This window comes from Austrofundulus limnaeus, unplaced genomic scaffold, assembly GCF_001266775.1.
Source record: "Austrofundulus limnaeus strain Quisiro unplaced genomic scaffold, Austrofundulus_limnaeus-1.0 Scaffold261, whole genome shotgun sequence".
NCBI lineage: Eukaryota > Metazoa > Chordata > Actinopteri > Cyprinodontiformes > Rivulidae > Austrofundulus > Austrofundulus limnaeus.
Window position 1 is genome coordinate 557992 of NW_013952663.1, and position 9504 is coordinate 567495.

At 35.6% G+C, this 9504-nt stretch overlaps 1 protein-coding gene across 2 annotated transcripts in view; it reads left to right on the forward strand.

Annotated features, from left to right (window-relative positions):
* Positions 1–323: 323 nt before the first annotated feature.
* LOC106526149 (serine/threonine-protein kinase PAK 3) overlaps positions 324–9504 on the forward strand; it is a 41569-nt gene continuing 32388 nt past the window's right edge. For both annotated transcript variants that reach the window (XM_014020656.1, XM_014020655.1), the window contains exon 1: positions 324–453. The gene's annotated coding sequence lies outside the window, so the exon portion shown is untranslated. The remainder of the gene's footprint in view (positions 454–9504) is intronic.

Here is a 9504-nt window from a genome sequence, read left to right on the forward strand (position 1 = left end):
ATTTTCTAAGCCCAGTGTTGAATTTGGTAATTTTATACAAATTCTGAGCTGAAGGTGGTGCTGCAGGACAAGATCTTCTACATTTTCTGAAGATTTACTTTTTTCTAAACAGCCACACGGGGGATGCCAGACATCCCATCACATCTTGCTGTACTGCAAACTGAAGTGCTGCATGTTCTTATGAAATGTACCTTGGTGTTTTTTCAGTCGTGCTGTGTAGTGATTGTCATTGTTGCTGTTGATAAGCAAACTAAATCTAAACTTCTGCAATTTAGCTTTGTCCCTGAATTCATTTGGATTGACAGAGATGTTTGTTTCTACAGAGACCAAAGATTGGTACCCGCATTATACTTATGATTTATGAGCCAAAACAACAGAGCGGCTCCATCCAACCCTGAGAGGAGATCCTGCACTGCGTTTTGCAGCCTTGGCAACAGGAGGGGTTATGTTAAGGTAAAATATTGCACAGGAAAAAAAAAAAAGAACACATACATGAAAGGATTGTATTTCATTTCAATATCCTGCATAAGAAAGTTTCAAAGATCTTTTGTGATCTGTTAGTGCTGTTAGGAGGTTGACTCTCAACCACAACTATGTGCCAAAGTTGACCTCATTATCTGTAAAAAAAAAAAAAAAAAAGTATTTGAGATGGCTACTTTTGAGTTTGCTGAGGTTGCTTAGCTGTGGCAGCCATCTTGAATCAGGTTGATCCCTAAAGTTAAATGGTTACAGACCCACAACCAATGGTTGCTTTGTGAGAGTTTCATCACAATCTCTCCAGTGCTGCATGAGATACTTTGACAGATAAACAATGACGCATGCAAATGCACACAGACAATGATATTATCATCTGCCTTTCATGAGGATAAAACATGGTGCACACATAGCATCTGTTGCACCTCGAGGTTTATGGCCACTTGGACATTTTTACTTAGGAAAAACCCAGCAGTAAAACCTTTTGCTTGATAAATTTGTGCAAATTAATAATAAAATACTAAATAAAAATGTAACCTTGCAGATAAAGAAATAAAAAATAGCATGCTTTTCTAATCTTTTGCCTATCAGTTGACAGTGAATATTGCAATAATCTTTAAATTGCATTAAAAAGTAGCCAAGATAAAATGCTCCTCATACTCTAAAATTCTAACAAATTTAGTATATTTATTTTAACTTCTGTAAAAATGCTACTAACAGCTGGGGTGCATCGATAAATAGGCTGGCTGATCGATTGACCTTGAGAAGCCAATCTTATCCACCGATCCTATTTACCAAAGGTCTGAAAATTAGCCACTGTCCCCTGTTGCTCTGCTGTAAACACTAATTAAAACAAGTTTGTATTGTCTCAAGAGCATTGTTCAGTGTTTTTCAATAAAATATGATCGGATCATTGATGTATTGTGACCTTATAACACCTGACAGTATCAATTATAAAMATTTAAAAAATCAGTATCAACCAAAATTATAATAGGCAGGTAAGTTTTTTTAAAGATCAATGATTGGCCAGAAAACTTCAAACAGTGCACCCCTACTAACAAACATAAACATAGACTCTGAAATGTAGTATTTTTAGAAAACAAAGCAAGAATTACAAAGATAAAGTGAAACTTTATTATTCTGAAAAAAATAACTTTTACAAAGCTGTATTTTTTTTTTCAAGACAGGACCCTCRGTATTTTCTGCTGTTGAGCAGACAGCATGCTACTAATTGGGTTTCAAATCAGTGCTGCGCACTCTGCTGGGCAAATGAGTTGCCCCCTCCCTTTAATCTTTGGGGGCAAATAAAAGCGAGGGTACCTGTTCCCCCGCCTCTGTCCCCGTCTTTTCTCATGTTAATGTGGGCGCGGCCCTCAATCCTGGGCACCATCTGCCCTTCCTCGGTGTTTGGGGCCCGAGCTCTCCAGACGTGTCCAATTGTTTGAGTGTGTTCAAGCAGAAAGTGGTGAGTACACACGGCCTTTTTGGGCCCAATAGGCTTGTCCGTCAAGAGCACGAGTCTGCTGTTCGTTATCCCCCATGTGAAAGAGGGAAGGGGGTTGCTGCTCGCGTGCCCTGTGTGCACTAACATCAGGGAGATCCACTGTTTGTTTTGTGTGTTAACGTTTCGTGTGGGACGTCATTAGGAGCKACTGTTAGCTGAGAGATCGTTTGACAGGTCAGCATTCTATTGGAAGTGTCCTTTTATAATCACTTTAGACCAGAAATATTGAGAGCGATTATCTATTAACTGGCCTTTTAAAGCTGAACTTAATACATAATTTATTTAGGTTTTCTCTTAATCTAATCACTGTGTGTGGTGGACAGATGGAGAAACAAATGAGAAAACTAATGATTTGAACTTCCCAAAGGTTTTATCAGCTTGAAGTAAACACACATACAATGTGTGCAACATTAGTAAAAAGCCAAAAGAATATAAATAATCCAAACAAAGTTTTTTATGAAGATGTACTTGCTGCTAGCTAACGCCTATCATGAAGTGTATTCACAAAAGGAAGTGCTTTGCTAAATAATCATTAAGTTAAGTCAAAACTAAATAGTTGAAAATTTACAGTAGAATGAATTTTATAGAAGCTTAAAAATTAAAATACATTATAATTTTCTAGGTTTTGTTAACATTTTCCCCCAAAATATGTTTTGTTTTACAATGTTGCCATTTTTTCCCCACCTAACAAGTTTCTAATCAGATAGTGGATGACTAGAATGTTAACAATTTACAAGGAAACTACGACACATTTTTAAAATATTGATCTAGTTCAAGAAGAGAAAAACAGTAAAAATATATTTCAGCTCATTAAATCATATTCATACTTTATTGAATTACAAAAAGCCATTGGTTTTACAGTGGTTTACAATTTCTCTGTCCACTTTCTTGATTTCAAATTCATTTTCTGCAATGCAGGGATCATAAGATCTTAATTAAGTGAAATATTGTTTTTTTTTTCAAGTTTATTACTAGTAGAGGTCATAACATTCAATATAGGACATCAAGACTTAGAGTTGAAAAACATGTTTAATTGAAAGCCCAAAATATACAAAGGAAATTGATCCAGTTTTCTGACTTGAATATTTAATAAAACTAGTATTGACTGGTTTGGGATTTGAGTTGGACCTGCTTGCTTTTCTGCAGTGTCCTTATATGACCTTTGTTGTGAAATGTCACAATTTAAACGAGAAGTGAAGTGAAACTGAAGGCAAAGCAGACATAAATTATACCATCACCCTTTCTGAATGTTTCCAAGCAAAGTGAAAAGTATTTTTAGTCAGTTAACCGGCCTGACTCTGACTAACACATTGAGTTTCCATCAAGCCTACCCTCTAAATTTTCAAAGCTACACACTGCTGGCTGGGTTGAGATTAGTTATTGAACTGTCCGAGCAGTGGGGAACAAGGCCGCCTCAGAGCCGCAGTACACAATGAGCCAGCTGTCAGTGGGCGGGGCTTGTCCAGACCAGTGTTGTCATGGTTAGTACTTTTTTGTTGGCCTTTGAGATCTGATAGGTGCTCCTATGTGAGGCTGCCACTCACTGATTATTATTGACACAAGGCGCTGTTTGATGACTAGCAAGTGTGCAGCATTAGAGTGCTCGAGGATTTGTTCAGCACAAAAAAGGCCAGTAGAGGTGAAGTGATTATGGATGCTCTGTGGTTTGTGAATATCTACGAGGAGGGAGAGAGCATAAAAAGGGTGTATTATTTTCCAATAATGTTGTTGTGAAGATATGAAAGGTTTGTTCAATAGTAGCAGATTTTGATGGTGCCACTTGTAGTGTTCCATCTGGTCTTTCTCTTAGTCTATATTTTTTGTTGCAGTCAATTATTCCTCACTAAAAACCTGTCTTTCTAAGCATGCAATAATCCCCAGAGGTCACTGATTTGCCTTCCAACACCTGTTTTACATTCAGAGGTGTGTCTCTGAGTATCTTCTTGGCAGCATCTGAGTTGATGTCCTTGCTGAGGGTTTTATTGCACTAATGTGTGATTTCCCACTCCTGTGTTAATGAAAAATGTACGTCGTTGTCCCGAACAAATCTTTGAAATATTATTAACCCAATCACTAACAATATCATCATTTGAGATGATTATACATTAATTATGATATGATAACCCTTCTTAAGTTAAGTACCCTGTTTTTATTCCACCAACATTACCCAGTTTTAAATTCATATCGTGCCGTGGCTTTCAGTAACATAATGTCAACATAATCATCTGGAGCTGCCTCTTTTTAAAGTCCAAGATAATGCAGGAAAGATTTATTTGCAGTGTATTCCACTGTCACACAAATAGTGATATAAATTCTTTAAATCTCCCTTAAGACCAGATTTATGAGACTATGTTACAACCCCTAAATTACAGTGTACTGAGACCTAAAATTAGCCCAGATATCAGCCAGACTGGATGACACTTTAGGAGAAGAGAGACAAAGAAGCAGTTATATTTTGTTTTTCTTACCATTATCTTCTATGTTGCCAAGTTTTAAATGTTATATTTATGTTCTTATAATTATATCTCCTAGATTGGATCACATAAGCATAAAATCTAGACTTTTATTTAAACACTTGTAGTAAAAACTAACAATGAAAAATATCTTTAATGATTTGTTTTTCTATTAAACTGTTAACGCACCACATGTCTTCGTTTACCATATTTACGTGGAAATAGCTTTTGTTAGTTGAACTTACTGTCATCTGGGAGAGGAGAATATAATGCAACACACCCATGCTCTTTGTCCTCACTGTGGGAAGCCACAGATTAGAAAAGTTAGGATGAATGAGTCACAGTTGATGCCAGTAACAAGCACTGATGTTTTAAAGCATCTTGGCATTAGCAGGCTGTAGCATGCAGTGAGCCCACACGTAAACTCATGGACAAACAGCCAAGGTGTTGGTTGAACGAACGTTAAGCACCGCTGTAATGTGGGATTATTCTGCTTGACTTTCACTGCGTGCATTAGCATTGTGCGTTCTTGATTCATAAGATAAAAATAATAATGAGCTGTTGTTGCAACCTGTCAATAGGTTACCCTCGTTCAGCAGGGTAGAGGCCTACTAACCTCATTTATGTTCCTTTGGGAGTAATTTCTGCCAGCAGCACATACTAAAATACATTTGTAAAAATATTATTTTTAGATAAACTTTTATAACGAATCAAGTGTTCTCTGAAGRGAGGCGTGTTGTCAGAGTTTTAAATAAAGGTCTTTCATCATGTATCGKTGGTTAGAGTATTCAGTATGTTGGGGATGACCCTCAGCTGATACCACATCAAGGTTTTCACTCAGTTTTTGTAAAACTGACTGAATGTACAGTAGATATTTTAGTATTTGCTGGAGTAGATTAGCTGTGGCAGCGATCAGGTATCAGGATGGCTAGAAAAGTTACTCAGTTGCAGATGTACTGGTGATTACTTTGTAAAGATTTTATTAAAATTGGTCTAGTGGTCTATRAGATATTTTGCTAACAGACAGACAAACACACAAGCATTCACATTACTCCTACTCTGCAAAATGATGTTTTAAGTTAAAAAACTTTTTTGTGAACTATTTTATTTAGTCATATCAGTTCAGGAATRCACCTGTTTAAAATAAAATGTTTTTTAAAAGGCTGTAGTGCAAACCCTACATGTGTAGTGTCYAGTKGTGGGCACAGTTTAATTCYTTRTTTAATCAGGACAGTGGACATTAATTAACATTCTTATACTTCTGTATAGACTGTAAATCAGCCAGATTATAGCATAGTTGCTAATTTACATCTGTAGATCTGAGGAAAGAAGAAAGGGAAAAAAACACAAGATGTTCAAAACAACAAGATCACAATATACAATCATACATAAAAAAACATGCAAAACACAAATACATGTCCAGACAATTACACACAACAATAGATTTCAAGTTATTCAGAGTGCATGACTGGGAGCTTTTAAGAAACTGTTAGTTGTTTAGTTCCCCTAAAGCACTAAAGCACTAATAGGGGAACTACTTTCCTGATTAGTGCTTTAGGGCTTTTGCTAATTTTAAAATTTATTAGTGGTTCAGCACTTGCTAAATTTAGAAGCACTAACTGAGGTCTATAAATATTATTGATTTTTTTATTTATCCTTTATCCATACAGGAAAATCTCTTGAGACTCATTGTCTTATTTACAAGAGAGACCTGTTAATTGATCAACATTATAGTTAACAACTGAAGGTGAAAGCTGTCRCACATTTTGTTCATATATTTGTCACTCATGCACCAGGTGACATATTGAAGATTTATGAACCCAAATACAGCTGTGGAATGTCAATGATAAGTCTTGATAAGGGACCTAAATATTTGAGTTAGTGCTTTAGGGCTAGTGGAACTAATTTTTAGRTTAGTGCTGCCCACCACTGGTGTCTAATACTGAGGGACTTTGTGGTTGTTTCATAAAGACCTATTTTATCATAGATGATCTCCCTGAAGGGGTTAAATGGCTTCAGTAAGATGTCTTTCATCCTTTAAACAATAAAATACAAACTTACCTAGAGTATTCCTTGGCTGCGCCACTTGATGTTAGCTGGAAGCAAATCATATGTTTGTAAGAAGATGTTTTCTCAGGTATGATGAGACATTTTATTGCTGCCCAGAGCAGAAAGGRAAGTTTTGTTCGGTGGGATTTACCTTCACGTACTTCATCTCTTCTCATGTATCATCATTTCCTGTGAGGCCTGATTATTCCCTTATAACTCTGGTCCCGAGGCACRGTGAACTCTGCCATAATGTGATCATCTAGACCATAATTGGATACATTTTATACACTGGTGATTGACTGGTGCTGTGATTATTTGATTGTACACCAAAGAACCCATCTACAATTTCCTTCCTTCAGTTTTGCAGAACCATACATTCTTCTCAAACAGATGATGAAGAGGCATCAGAAAATAGCAGCTCAGGAGCAAATTGTTGTGTTTATATTGGAAGCATTTATTCTGCAAACAAAAACTGTATGTCTGTGTTGATAGAAATCATCTATGCCCTGTTGGTAAACAGTGATTTACCAACACATGAGAATGTGGAATTTGCCTTAAAATTAAAATAATACATGTCTTTTTATCCCCAGTTATGCAGATAAAGAAAAAAAAGAAACATTACTAGATATTGTTCTACAGTCTTTATGGACCTGTGAACTGCAAAAGTGATGTTGAATTTCATCTTAAACTTTGTGAAGATATGACAGTTGCTGTTTAGTATAAAAAAAGTGAAAATAGTTCAATCAAATGGAGCAACTGTGTGTTAGCAAACACTAAAATAGATACACCTTGGTCAGTTTTACAGATAATGACCTAAAAAATTGGTGTGTTAGTGTCTAAAAGTCATCCTTTTCACTGAAAAGTTTCCAACATGCCAAACCAGAATATGCCCACAGCCAAATTTAACCTATTAATATTGATATATTTTAGAATATTTGTCAGGATACATATGAAGATGGGTTGGTGAGAAGATTTTTTTCCTAACTTTGCACACCACACTTGTAAATTCCAGACAGTGTTTTATACTAAAATGTCACAAGCAGAGATGTGGTCTGCCTCCAAGGATTTATTTATAGGATTCATTACATAAACCCGATCACTGACAGCAGTGTATGGATAATAAATTAGGTTTTTTGGAAATGCAGCAGTSAGTGCTTCTGTCTGATCARAGCTTAAACCAYCAAGCATTAGGAAAGGATCTGTTAYCTTAAAATAACCTAACACATAKTTAAAAGCATGATTAAAAGCAACAGGAAGAAGAAAAAAATGCATTAATAATATACTTATAGATGATTTTGCTTTTGTTCCCCATTGACTAGATTAAAGCAAATGAACAGTATGTATTGTCTTTAAAAATTAGATGTTTTATTTTGAGGAGTTTTAATTAATTAAAAACTATTGATGAAGGATCTGGTGTGGCTTTTAGAAACCGTAGCAAAGCAGCGACACATGCCTGTGAAAGAAACAAGCTGGTTTCAGTTGAAACTCTACAGTCTTTTAAATAATTAGAGCCATCAAAGTTTGTTTCTTTCCACTTGGAAAAGAGCCTGCTCTGTTTACAGACCRAACTAATCACGTTAATTCAGGTGAAAGATTTCTCCTGTGTTCGTTTCACCCATTAAATTTAATTAAACAATCAAAACAAAGACTAAATACAAGAAGTAACGTGTTGTTTAGTAATTGGTTTCACATGAGCATTTGTTGTTACTTTAGGTCCACATTCAGGGCAGGGGCAGAGTGAGGCATTTTTATCCCAGCTATGTGACAATAATATTCTGATTGTTTGATAATGCTGAGCAAAAATACCATGATTTTGTAATGTCTCAGAGAACAAGTGAACGTGCTGACTAAGCAAAATTAGCATCAGAAAACTCTTATACTCCTGATATTAAATCATTATCAGTTATGACATTTTAAAGATCAAAGTTGAAATATTAATTTAATCTCAAGCTTAACATTCAAATCAAAGTCTGTCAGAGTAAACACCAGATGAATTTAGTTACAATTCAAAAGTAAATGTGCATATTATGCAGAATAATGTTAGGAGTCCGACCGCTCATGATTACTAGTTAATTAGCCTGGCTAGCCTCCATGCAGTTCAAGTCACCAATATTTTCTAATTCTTGCTGCGTGTTGTACATATTTATTTCAAAACAGCATTACATTTAACAAMGTGATGAATGGCACTCTTCTGGTAACCAAGCCGTGAACATTTATTTATTTATTATTTTGCTACTTAAAAAAAATGAAACCATTGACATTCAGAAAAATAGTAAAACGGGAATTGCTACCGTATTTAACATACAAGTGGAGAAAACCTCCCTGGAAATTGGCCCATGTTCACAGTAGACTAGAAGTTTTATTAAGCTGTGACATATTGTAAACATAAACATATCAAAAGCAAAGACTTTTGTCTTTCTGACTATTTTTGGATCTGTGACATCTTGTTCTGTTTTTGTGTCAGGCTCAGTAACAGGTACAAAAGTGAAACGCATGGGAAAACATGAAAGAATTAGCATACTGTCTTAATTTTAAGTGTAATAAATCATTTAAAAATAATTTTAAGTGTGACTAAAATGATTATGACTACCCAAATATTGCTTTAATGCTAAATGTATGTGTGCAGCAAATCCATGTTTCTGGAGTCACATCAAAATGTTTTGGTGGGACGTGAATAGGGCTGCCACAAACGATTATTTTTATAATCGATTAATCACCGATTATTTATTAGATTAGTCGACTAATCGGATCATATGTTAATTGAATATAAAACGTACAGCTTATCACGTCAGAATGCAGCTGCTATTATATAACCATGGTTAGATTTTAGCTATATGCTAACTAAAAATAATTGCTGTGGAAGGTAAGTTCTGCTCTGCAGATATTGCACAGGTTTCTCTCATTTTCTTAAAATGATCCCACACTTTTGAGCTCCGTTGCTGGGTAGCCACGATCCTGTCTGTATAATGTCTTGTGACGTCCACGGCCTACCCCAGTTACCACTACTGTGCATGTGTGTCAAGG